This window comes from Platalea leucorodia (assembly GCF_965183815.1).
Source record: "Platalea leucorodia genome assembly, chromosome: 2".
Taxonomy (NCBI): domain Eukaryota; kingdom Metazoa; phylum Chordata; class Aves; order Pelecaniformes; family Threskiornithidae; genus Platalea; species Platalea leucorodia.
This window is the reverse complement of record NC_138824.1, coordinates 54118053-54129929: the sequence shown is the minus strand read 5'-3', so window position 1 is coordinate 54129929 and position 11877 is coordinate 54118053. Positions and strand designations below refer to the sequence as shown.

At 38.4% G+C, this 11877-nt stretch overlaps 1 pseudogene across 1 annotated transcript; it reads right to left on the bottom strand.

Moving 5' to 3' along the window:
- Window positions 1-10412: 10412 nt before the first annotated feature.
- LOC309602472 (inositol 1,4,5-trisphosphate receptor-interacting protein-like 1) lies at window positions 10413-11434 on the bottom strand (annotated as a pseudogene). The gene is made up of 2 exons: window positions 11345-11434; window positions 10413-11088 (listed from the first exon to the last, which is right to left on the bottom strand). The product of its transcript is annotated as an inositol 1,4,5-trisphosphate receptor-interacting protein-like 1 (transcript).
- Between the last annotated feature and the right edge of the window lie 443 nt (window positions 11435-11877).

Genomic DNA, 11877 nt, shown 5'->3' with positions numbered 1-11877 from the left:
AGGGGATGCCAGCCAGGCTGGCAGGGCAGGGGCATCCCCAACAAGGGCCCACCACCCCAAGCGCTTGTCAGTATTTTTCAGCAGTATTTTTCTTCTGCTCAATAATTTTCCCCTTCTAACCAGACAGCCTTTAAGGCTGTTCACATCAGAAGTCAAGTCAGCAAGAGGGGATCAGGGCTGGGATCAGCAGGGACACGGTTGGGCAGGGGAAAGGCTGTGACATAGCTCTGGGATGAGGAAGAGAGTCACAGATGAAGTGGAGCAAAGCAGGGCCACCCCAACAAGTCTTTCTCCGGCTCTTTCTCGCACAGCAGTCTGAGCCAAGGTTGCACCACTGTACTGCCTCCCACCATTACCCTAGGGTGCCATCAGGTCAACTCCAAGGAGGCAGGGAGCATGCTCTGGACCTGACACTAAATCAACTTTTGTTTTACAGCTAAGAACAACCATGGTTCAGTTTTCTATTGAAACAGTCATTAAAAATCTAAGAAATCATTAAAAATGAAAGAATCCAGCCAAAATGGGTTCATGGGAAATTTCAGCTCAGAAACATTACTGGCAACTCAAGGAACTCAAACACAAATAGGCTCCTGGCTCCACACTAAACTGCCTTTCAGGTCCAAGAGGTGACAAAATGAACAAATAAGCAGTCTGACATGAGACCTCTTATAATTTTATGTACAAACAACACAGGACAGATATTATTGTTCTCCTGTCTCTCATAAATGTATATTACCTACAATCAAATCTCACTTATTCATATATGAATACAAAAATTAAAAAGAAATCAACTTTATATTAAATAATACCAAAATTTCACATTTCAACACAGATTGAGAATCTCTGATTTTCTAGCTCCAGGTAATTTTAGTAGCATTACAAGGTAAAATAATCTGGGAAGACACAGAATAAAGAGAAAATTGAAAGGGATGCCTGAGGAAGAGAGTTTGGAATTTAGCTACAGAATGAATTACTCTACATGATGAATTTTAATGGGTCAAAACAGAGATATCAACTGACTCCTGAAGATTTTCACACTGCAAAGAAGACGGGAGAAGTCATAGATGGTAATGCCTTGGGAAAAGAAGAACCTTCCCCTGTCGCAAGGGAACAGGATATTTAGAGGCATATAAATATAATATATTTATATATATAATATACATAATATATATAATTTATAATACATATAAATATAATATATTTATATATGTAAATATATTTAGATGTACAAAATCCATTTATATTTAGAATGTAAAATATATGTATAATAATATATATATAATAATATATTTTAATATGGTCTATAAGGAAGGAAATCAAAGTGCTTAATATAATAAGGAGTTATCAAGAAGAGGAAAAGATATAGAGAAAAAGAAATCAGAGTTGAAAGACCAAAGAATAGAAGCAGATGGTGGTTCTGAACAGTTCAATTTCCATGGTGTTCCAATTAATAATGATAATGAAGTATTTTGCGTCCTAGTATATAATTATTATTCCTTTAATCAAAGGAGAAATTTCATTTGTATGGGAACTGCAGTTACGCTAAATGGGGGAGTTTTCAACTGGAGGAGGTAAAATAAGTCTCTAAAGGGAAACAAGGATTCTTTAAAGTTCTTCTAAAAAAAATATTGTGATTATTGTAACAAAAAATTACAGAAGATGCAACAATCCATTGAAAAGCAATTGTGTTAAATTCAATCACTAAATTTAAAAAAATCAAGTGCTGTTAATACTACTTGACTGCAAATCTCAGTGAGGCATTAGATATGGTACAGATACTGTCACTTTCATAAAGCTTTGGAACACAGAAATTTTTCATAAATGCTTAAACAAAAGTGTTCAGTGATGCACATTTTATCTGTTAGGTGATGTAAATTATAATAGTTATTGCACATTATGCACATACATTGATCTTGGTAAGAGTTCAGCGCTTCCTGGAGGGAACTTAATTTTTACATATTTTCTTGCAAGGAAAGTGCTTGGTAATTTCCAGGAATATAGCAAATTTCTATTAATTTGTGAATGGACCAACAGAGTTTACTAGACAGATGGCCAAACCTATGTTCACTGTAGATTTCTTACCTAATACATTTTAAGGTTATCATCTTTGCTGTTTTCCCAACCTCGTCATACTGTTAACTATAGGCATCCTCTGAATGGTTTATGCACATAGCTATTTTCTTTTAAGTGTCTTTCCTAATTGAAAAGGCCCCATATTGTACCAGAAAGAGTTCCTATGATGCCAAAGGGTATGATCAACATTTTTGGATAAGAAATGCAATCCCACTTTATAAATTAGGTTCTCAACATCATCTACATACTATTCCGATCATCCAAAGTATTATTGCTTCCTTATCTTCTGTCAGCAAATTTTATTAACTTTCCCACCCTTACTTTTGTAGAGATCATTGGTGAAAAGTATTAAACATTAAATAAGACTGCTGAGGAACATCTTCCTGCACAAATAAACTGGTGGTCCCCTTTCATCATTATTGATTCTATCTTTCTTTTTGAAAAATTCCTTTTTTGCTTGACAAATCTCTACCTTCTCTAGCTTTCCTAATAATGTGGCACTGTACCAAGGTCTTTATTGATGTCTAGGAAGATTAGATCAAGTGTATTTTCCTACTGTAAAGAATCAATTATCCTGTCCAAGAATTTATCAGGTAAATTGGACATGATCTATCTTTGTTAAATGCATGTTGTAATTCATTCAGTCTCATCTAACTGACTTAATTTTTGATAAGGTATATAATTCTGTTTTAACTAGGTTGAAATTGATCTTTGTTTGATGCTTTCGTGGTTTTATTCATCGGAGTAAAACCATATCTTATGTGAAGTCACACAAAATTAAAATTAAAAAAAAAAGACCAACTAAACCTGTACTGATAATTAGATAGCAAAGAAATATTTCATTACAAAGAAAAATTTTTGTAATTTGAAGGAAAAGAAGGAAAAAAATGTTAGAAGTTATGGGAGAGAAGGTGACAATGCATCATGAAACTTGTCTACTATTTCATTTTATCAGCAGCCTTTTCATTCTTGTAGGACAAGGATGTAACATAAATCATTAGATTAGCCTGTTTTCCAGATACCAGAATTATAGTGTGCGCTGGAGTAAACAAGGAAGAGATGGTATTAAAGGGTCAGACACTAAAGTCAAATATGCAATTCATCACTGAATACTTTCCTTTTATCTATATCTATGAAGGGCAGACAATGACCTGAAGTTAAGAGAAATCACCTGGCTTTGTCTTAAACTTCAATAATAGTATTCAATACAAATAGCCAAAACAGTCATGTAGTCCAGAAAAAAAGCTGCTGTTGTTCAGAATATAGGGAGCTCCCAAATTTGTGAAAGTTTTCTCTAATGGGAAACTTTTGGACTTTTAATTGGAAACCTTATTTTAAAATAATATTTGCACTATTTGTAAACTCTATTTTGTTTGTTTGTTTTGTAAAAATCTTTAACGTTATAGTAAAATGGATGGGCCCAACAGTGCATGTGTGCTTCAGAATTTCATATCTAGAAACTGAAAGTCAGGTGAAATTATTGATAGGTATATATATACATCCACCTGTAAATTCACTGTGTACTTTCAGGACCACAGAAAATTCAGCTTACGTAAGTTCTTTCTTTCCTTAAAACTCTACCGTGTATAGATACACAAAAAAAAAAAAAAAAAAAAAAAAAAAAAAGAGCTACTATGCCATTCTTTTTTAGTATAATGGTTGAGATTTCAAAGGATGTTAATTTTGCTTCTGCATATATTTCCTGATTTACAATTTATTAATCTTCTGAATGCATTGCAATAATGGTGTAACTTGAACAATGTCATGTACACTTAGAGAAAAAGGAAAGGTGGCCATTCTACCAGTCTTTTGCAAGCTTCACTTTCTAAAACAAGTCACATCTTTCACTTCCTTTCAATTTACATTTGAGAATCCAAACATATACTCTGAATACTGCAATTTTATATAATTATTATTTTCTTTATGCTGTACATGATTTATGTAAGTTAGAATGCGAATGATTTGCACTTGCATTGCTCTTAATTAACCACTACTCTTGAGGTCAGAGGGAGATTTAGCTGGGGATTGTAAATCAAGTTTGTTTCTCTGTAACTATTAGCATCCTAGATTAAGTCTCAGCTGTGAAACAGAGTGAAATTCTCCCAGCCAGCTGGGGCAATTCTCTAATTGTTTCAATGTGCTGTAGGCACTTTTCACAGGTTTCAAAACAACATCAAGAGTAAAACAATATCCAAGGTAAAAGAAAGATATATATTAATCCTATACAACAAAATTAAAATACACTGGCTAAGTCAAAGTATTATATGTGCAAGAATATGCTAATTTATTCCAGGAAGTAAATAAATTTATTTTGTAAGCAATTTTTTTAAGCTTCAGTTCATTTATTCCAGCAATCCTTCTTTGTTTCTCTTTTAATCTTGATTTAACCAATCAATTGCTGAATTTGAAATTTCCAGTTCCTTCTACGTGACCTGCTGTCACCCAAAAGTTTACCAGCAGTTGAGTTATTATAATGATTACATTTCAGAATGACTTTAAAGTGAAACGCAATCAAAGAATAAGGAATACCAGCGAGTACATTTAATTTGCTAATACATGCAACATCATTTTTCACCAACAAAGCAATTAGCCTAGTTTTTGAGTAAGGAAGGAAGTTGTCTGATTTGTTACTCTTATTCTGGATGATGATAGTAATATCTCACTCCTATATACACTAAATTATTCATATTTTTATTTATTGATAGCATTTAGTTTGATTTTCAAATATTACTACAATTACTAGTAACATCTTTGAAATGAGGAAATTGAGATTATGAAAAATAAAATTACTTATTTAGGGTCTTTGGCAGTCAGGAATCTGATCCAGGTTAATTGCACTTCATTACTAATCTAATCAACCTGAAGCGCATTATTTTGAAGGAATATCTTACCCATGTCACTATATGGCTTTTATTAAGTAGGTTAAGCATTATTCCAAAAATAAGCTACTGAAAAGTAAGTAAAGGATATGCTTCCAGAAGTGAAATAAAAAATTACCTTTGGGACTATTAGGTGTAAAGGATTTTTAAACCTTTGTGTTGCTAGGATATACTTGATTAATAGCATTTTCAGGATATTTATTACATGAAATTAATTTTACATGATCTCATTACTTGATCGGGATAGATAACTTTTTATATGACCTTTTCTGGACAGCTGTTTAGTAGTACTTTTAGAAATAAGTTACAACCGTACTTAGTTGATGATTACTGTTAACAGTGACATTATAATTGTAATAGACATTCTTTATTGATTTCTCCATTAAGATGATTGCAGTTCAATAACTGAGGAAATAGTCCTTTCTTTTTTTCAATGATTGAAAATAATAAATTTTCTTCTTTCCTTTAAGGAAAGAAACTCTTGATTCTTTCTGTAAGTACAGAATATATATATATCGCTCAATATAATATAGCCAATATTACTTAAATATTTATTATTGAAATATATTTATAGTAATAATCTGAGAGTTCATCAAATCCGGTCATATTCAGAGGAGGTTTTTTATTATATATTTATCATTTTTTTTTCCTTTTGTTTCCACCTTGTTCCTGTTCTTTTAATTCTGGCATTGATTTTCTTGGTTTATTTCCCATTTTTGGTTCTACCTTTATATATATTAACAGTTTATGTTAACTGATAAATACTGTAAGACCTGGCATCTGAGAAGTTGAATAATCTTTCAGCAGTAGGAATGTGCAAGCTTGAAGAATGCAATTTTCACCATGATTTTTAAAGTGGTGTAGTTCAGTTAATATCATTAAGCTGATAATAACTCACAGCTGTAGTGAAAGTTTAGGATAATGAAAAAGGCTTTTCTTTTTTTTTTTTTTCTTCCCAGTTTGTCTCAAAAGCTGCAGTCAGCCAGATGTTACAGGGGAAGGACTTTTCAAATTCAGCAAATAAGAATCCAAACTATACTCAGGGGAAGGTTATGTATTGTAGCTTTTTAGTTACAGATGGTTCATCTGGTGAGCAAACTCAAATCTTTTGAACTAAAGACTGCTTAAGACTTACATCCTAGGTGAATGTGTTACTCACCAGGCTACAACAATAAAGTGAAGGAAACCGTTGTCGCTTTTACCTAATAAAAATAATAATAGTGATAATATGGACCTGAAGGTTGATCAACAACTATGCAGTCTAGGCGATCCTAGCACCTGAGAGAAATGTGCAGAAGACCCCACAGCCCAGCAACCAGCACTGCACGACTGGGACTACCAGCCAACTCACCCAACCTTACTCCCAGGCTATGTCATCTCTCCTGCGGTGAAAAGAGGTCATTTAATTCAATAGTGAATTTTGCTATCAGCAGTGGGATACCAATTACTCAGACCACAGACATCCGTAATATGGGTTCTGATGGGTATTAGGGACTGCGACTTGAGATTGTAGCGGGACCTTGCTCTCAAGAAGGGATTGGTGCAGCAAGGGATGCCCTTGTGGCAGGCATTGCTCAAGTTCGTTGGTAAACCCGAAGTCCCAAAAGTGTGACTGTGTAGGGATGAGACTTGGTAAAATGTTTAGGCAATAAAGTAAGAACAGGATAAGAAATAAGAACCCCCTGGTTCCCTGATGGGAGGCTTTGTTGTGGGCTTGTTCCTTTGTACACTGTTTTTTCATGGAAAAAAGTACCAAAACTGGAGGAAAAGAAGGGTGATCTATTAAACCAAGTGCTCCCAGCTGGGAACCAGAGGCCTAGGGTGGGGATGTACAGTCCTTCTCCTCCAATAGTGATGAGGGGGCGTTTCTTCCTTCCCCAGGGATAAGCAGCCCCATCACAGTTATTAAAGAAGAACAAGGGGAGGAGAAGGCAGATGGGTGCACCCCAGGGGCTAGCCAAGGCACGTGGCTGGGGGATTGGGGTAGGGGAGTCTAGCTGCTGCTGTGGAGGCTGAGTGGCTGCAATGATACCTCAACCCCTGCTCCTGCACCCTGCTGACATTGCACAACCTGAGAGGGAGCACAAACTGCAAAGAGGGGAAGGAGTGATCATGTGTTTGCTGAAATGCCTGGAGGGGAGAACTGCAGGGGTAGAATTAGCACTGAGGCATGGTCTCAAGGAGCAAACAGTTGTAACACCAACCACTTCCCCCTACAGTAGTGTGGTATGGCCTGTGAAAAAGCCAAATGGGGAGTGGTGGCTGATGGTGGATTAGCAAGCCCTGAATTAAGTTACCCTAGCTTTGCCTGCTGTTGTCCTGGATGTGCTTCATATGCAGTATGAACTGGAAGCAAAGCAAGCTAGACAGCGTGCCACCATGGACAAAGCAAACACCTTCTCCACTCCCACAATGGAGGAATGTAAACACAGCTTGCTTTCATCGGGTAAAGAATCCAGTACACTGGAAGCAATTACCCCACAGGCAGAAACATCATCCCACCATTTACTGTGGGTTAATTTAAGAGACCCTAGAGGTCAGTGGTACCCCAGAACACATGCAAAACATTGAGGACATTGTCTTCTAGGGACAAACACCATAGCTATACAATTAGCCCTAGAAGTGGCTGAACAGGAAAAGTAGCCCATAGTGTACGTTTACACTGATGGCGGCCAATGTTGTGTGGGGATAGTTAGAATGATGGAAAAAAACACAGATGGAAGTCAGTGTAAACCTGTCAAGGGAGCAGTGTGATTATAAGGATAGAAGAGTAAGTTAGCATAAAGAAATTGCTAATCACTGTGATAGCTGCAAATGTGTCAGTCACTGCAAAAATAATGAATTCCCAAGAACCTCTCAGACGGACAGATTGTGAGTACCAGCGATGGTGATGGCCAGTTGTTAGGTCCTAAGTGACACTGAAGAGGCTAGTCAAGAATCAAGTGTTCTCTGCCTCATTGTAGCACTGGTGGTATCTGGGGACACACAGGAGAAAATCTGGTGATAGAAGAGAGAGATGCCTGGGAGAGCCCTTGCCTAGCTCCAGGACCACGCACCCCACAGCTAGAAGCGCTATACTGGCCCCGTTCCATCTCTCCTGCAGGACAGGGAGGTTGTATGAGAAATCACTAGCGTGAGATGCTGAGCTTCTACACTGGACTGCACTGTCTCTCCGATGGTACAAGGAAGTTGTGTAATTCACAAAATGTCATATAGATCTGTGATTGAGATGTTTTGGTATCCAAGTTCATCTTGTCTCCCCAGTGTCAAATTGATATTAAAACAACCTCTCAGGGCAACCTGCTTCCCTGCCTGACTGTCCTCATGGGGTAAGGATTTCTCCTTATAACTAGTCTGAACCTCTCTTGTTTCAATATATGCTCATTGTCACTGGTCCTGCCACCATGCACCATTGTGAAGAGCCTGGCTCTGTCTCCTTGGTGACCTCTCTGTAGGTATCAGGGGCTGCTCCAGCATATCAACTGGTCCCCCTATTAAGTGTCATCTGCAAACTTTATGTGCAAGCCCTCTATTTGCCCTTCTGGCTCATTGATAAAGATGTTGAAAAGAGCAGTTCCCAGGATAGACCACTAACACCTTCAGAGCTTCCTCCCCTGGGATTCTAGTTCTCTGAATAAGCTGAAGTCTGCTTGCTTGAAGTCCAGGATCAGTAAATTGTTTCTTATCTTCCTTGGAGATAAATAGTCTTACCTCAGAATTAAAAGTCCTTATACAATTGGTCTGAGTAAGATACTATTCATGAGATTCACAAAGAAATTTAGGCATTCCGCCCTAACTCTTCAGGTGTTTTAACAGTCTCCCAGGGTCTTGTCTCATGTTGTGCAGTGTCTCTCCTTCATTATCATGAGGCGCTTAAGTCATTGTAAAGAATAATCATAAAACAACTTGAAACACAAGAACATGAATCACTGTAAGAACCCCTAGCTATTTTACTCCCAAAGCTTCTCATAGCCTGTGGTTCCCAACTTCTAAGTAAGCATAGCATGTGAACCTTGCTGAAGCCTGGAGATTTCTCAGCCTTCATATTATGTTAAGCTTGAATTCAGAAACAGTCCCAGAACATAGAAATTCTTTGAGATATATATTCAGGTTATTATTACCTCAAAAGTATTTAAAAACTATCTTTGGAACTTGATTCCCAAAGACAGTCATTGACTTTGATGTGTTTTGGATCAGGACCTAAGTGAAGAGTCATCTAAATTCAATTCAGCTTTACAAAGAATTTCAGTGAAATAACATCATAGTAGAAAGATAGGGAGTGTGAGAGTCTTTCACTAGTTATCTGAAGAATCAGAACACCTCCAGTGGGAATTAAACGATCAGCTTGGGAGAACAGTCTTAGTAGGAAAAAAAAAAAAAACCAGATAAGTTTTTGTTCCCTTAATAAGTACAAAGAAGTTTATTTTTTTTCTGAATTATAATTAGGAAGTATAAATATGTTTTTGCATACAGATTTGACATATATGACATCGTCAGAATATATTTAATGTTTCAAATAAAAGTGAATAGGTAAAAATGCATAATTCATAAGCAAGATGCTGGGCCTGTCCCTGTGGAGACTTAAGAGAATCCTGTGGTTCCTTAGTCACAAGTGTGACTGACATATAACTTAATATTTTTTTCTGCGGTTCTAGACTATGCTGTTGGAAGTCCAGGATATTTTAAGGGTTTTTTGCATTTTACAATATATTAGACACTTATGTTCCTTTAAAATAACAACAAAATCATACAGCTCTCAGAAAACTATTTAAAATAAGTGTTATCTCTGAAGCTTGGTAAATTTAAGGATGAAATATTGTTTTTTTAAAGGAAGCTGACCTTTAAATATTATAATTTTTCGGTTGGTTATTGTGCAAATTACTAAAGTGAGTGTGTGAAGGAAGGCAGCTTAACTAAGAAAGCTTCTACTACCTAATATTATACAAACTTAATGGATAATTAAAAGTTTTTTCTTCAGTGATACCTTTGCCTCACGTAAGATAGGAATGTCTAAAGTTAAGATTGTGTCACCATTAGAGTCAATTTATGCTAAAGAAATTCCCCAGAGACTTAGAATATTTACAGGAAACTGAATATTTACAGGAAGCTGGCATACACACTTACTCAAAGTATATATTAATACAAAAATTAATAAAAATTTTTAATTAATTTTTAGATTTAGTTAATGTGTTATACTGGAAGTACAGATTAAGTTTCTTTTTAGAAACTGAATAACTGAAGACAGTTGTTCTTTTTTAAAAATTACGATAATTTTATTTTCTTTTTTTTTTTATTTCAGCTACTATGCACAAGATTTGCTTTTTAGATATTCATCTATTCATTTTTGTCATAGAAAGTGCTGGGATGGAAGATGTTGTGCTAGCCTTGCCTGATGAACTGTGTCTTGGCCACATCACAGCTCTCCTGCCATGCTGAGCTGGTGGTAAAGCTAGCCTCTGCCTACTCAAGACTCAGGAAGGAGTCTGAGTTGTCTCACTGCACCCCAAAAATCATCTCAATGGACAGGGTTTCCTGGGAGGTGTTCATTAGGCTAAGCTTGCAGGAGCATGTAGTAGGCAGCATTGTCAGCTGGCATTGGTGTGACTGAGGCATAACCTTCCAGGTGTCTGTCTTTCACCAACATCTGGAACCAGCAGGCAGTTTTCTTGATGTCTAAGTAAGAGTTGGTGCAAAGGGTGTTGAGGAGGCTGGGGTCTTGACTTTTCAGCTCATCCTCGTGGTGGTGAAGGAAGCATAGTATGTCCTCCACCAGCTGCTCCCTCATGCACATGCACATGCTATACATGGAAGTAGAAGTCACTGGTCAGCATCTCCTCTGTGGTGCCCAGCTCCAAGTGGAAGGCATGCCCAGGGAAGGCTGCAGGGGCATGAGCAGGTGGTAGAGGACATTGTCCTCCCAGACACTCCAACCTTCATTGACACAGCCCATCCCATTAGCTGGCTGCAGCTGTGGCTTGAAGTTACTGCCAGAAAATCTTTGGCAGGCACAAAGAGCGTCTACCAGATCCTCCACCAACTTGCACGTGTCAGCCATGTACAGCACTGGCCACTGGATGCTATTGGCCAGAAATTTGCCCAGATCACGTGTGTCACCAGAGTCGTTGTCTTCTTCTACCTATTCTTCCTCCTCCTCCTCTTCACTTTCAGGGCTGCCTTGCTTGTACCTGCTTTCTGGCTTATGGCTCCTTTTTCTGGTCTTCCAGCAGAGCCACAGGAGCAGGACCAGGGCTCCTGCCCAAGAGCAGAGGCCCAGAATCACCATTACTGGAAGGCAGCAAGAAGCAGGACTTCCCCAGCCACTCTGTTCTGCTGCTGGGTCTGCTCTGTATTCTGCAGCAGCTGAGTCTTCTTCCAGCTCCACACTGCTATACAAATATGGCTGCATCCAGCTCATCACCCAGCTGCAGTGGGTTCTGGACAATGCCCAGCACAGCTAGAGTGAGGAAGACAATGACAGCCATGGCCTGCAGGAGACAGAAGAGAAGGGGTTTCAGTGGGGCTGGGCAGGAGGGAGCTGGTGGCAGGGGGAGTAGGGGTGGGAGCTGCAGAGGCCTGGGGACAGGTAGGAGAGGAGGTGAGGGAACTGGGTGGCACCATGTCCTGTCCAAGATGCACCCCTGAGCAGCTGGACCCTCACTCCACGGTGAGAATCCCTCCAGGAGCTGGTATTTCTGCCCAGGCCCTTGTCCAGCTCAGCCTCCCCACCGTGTGCACACTCACACTCACCGCTGGCCCAGGCTACACTGCAGCAGCCCTGCCCATTGGTTCCCCTGCTGACAGCCCCATTGTGACCCATCCCCTGTGCTGTCACAGGTGCTGGAGACCCATCACAGATCTCCTCTCCTCTAAGTGCTACACCACTTAGACACACACAAGTCTATGGGGCTGGATGGGATGCACCCAA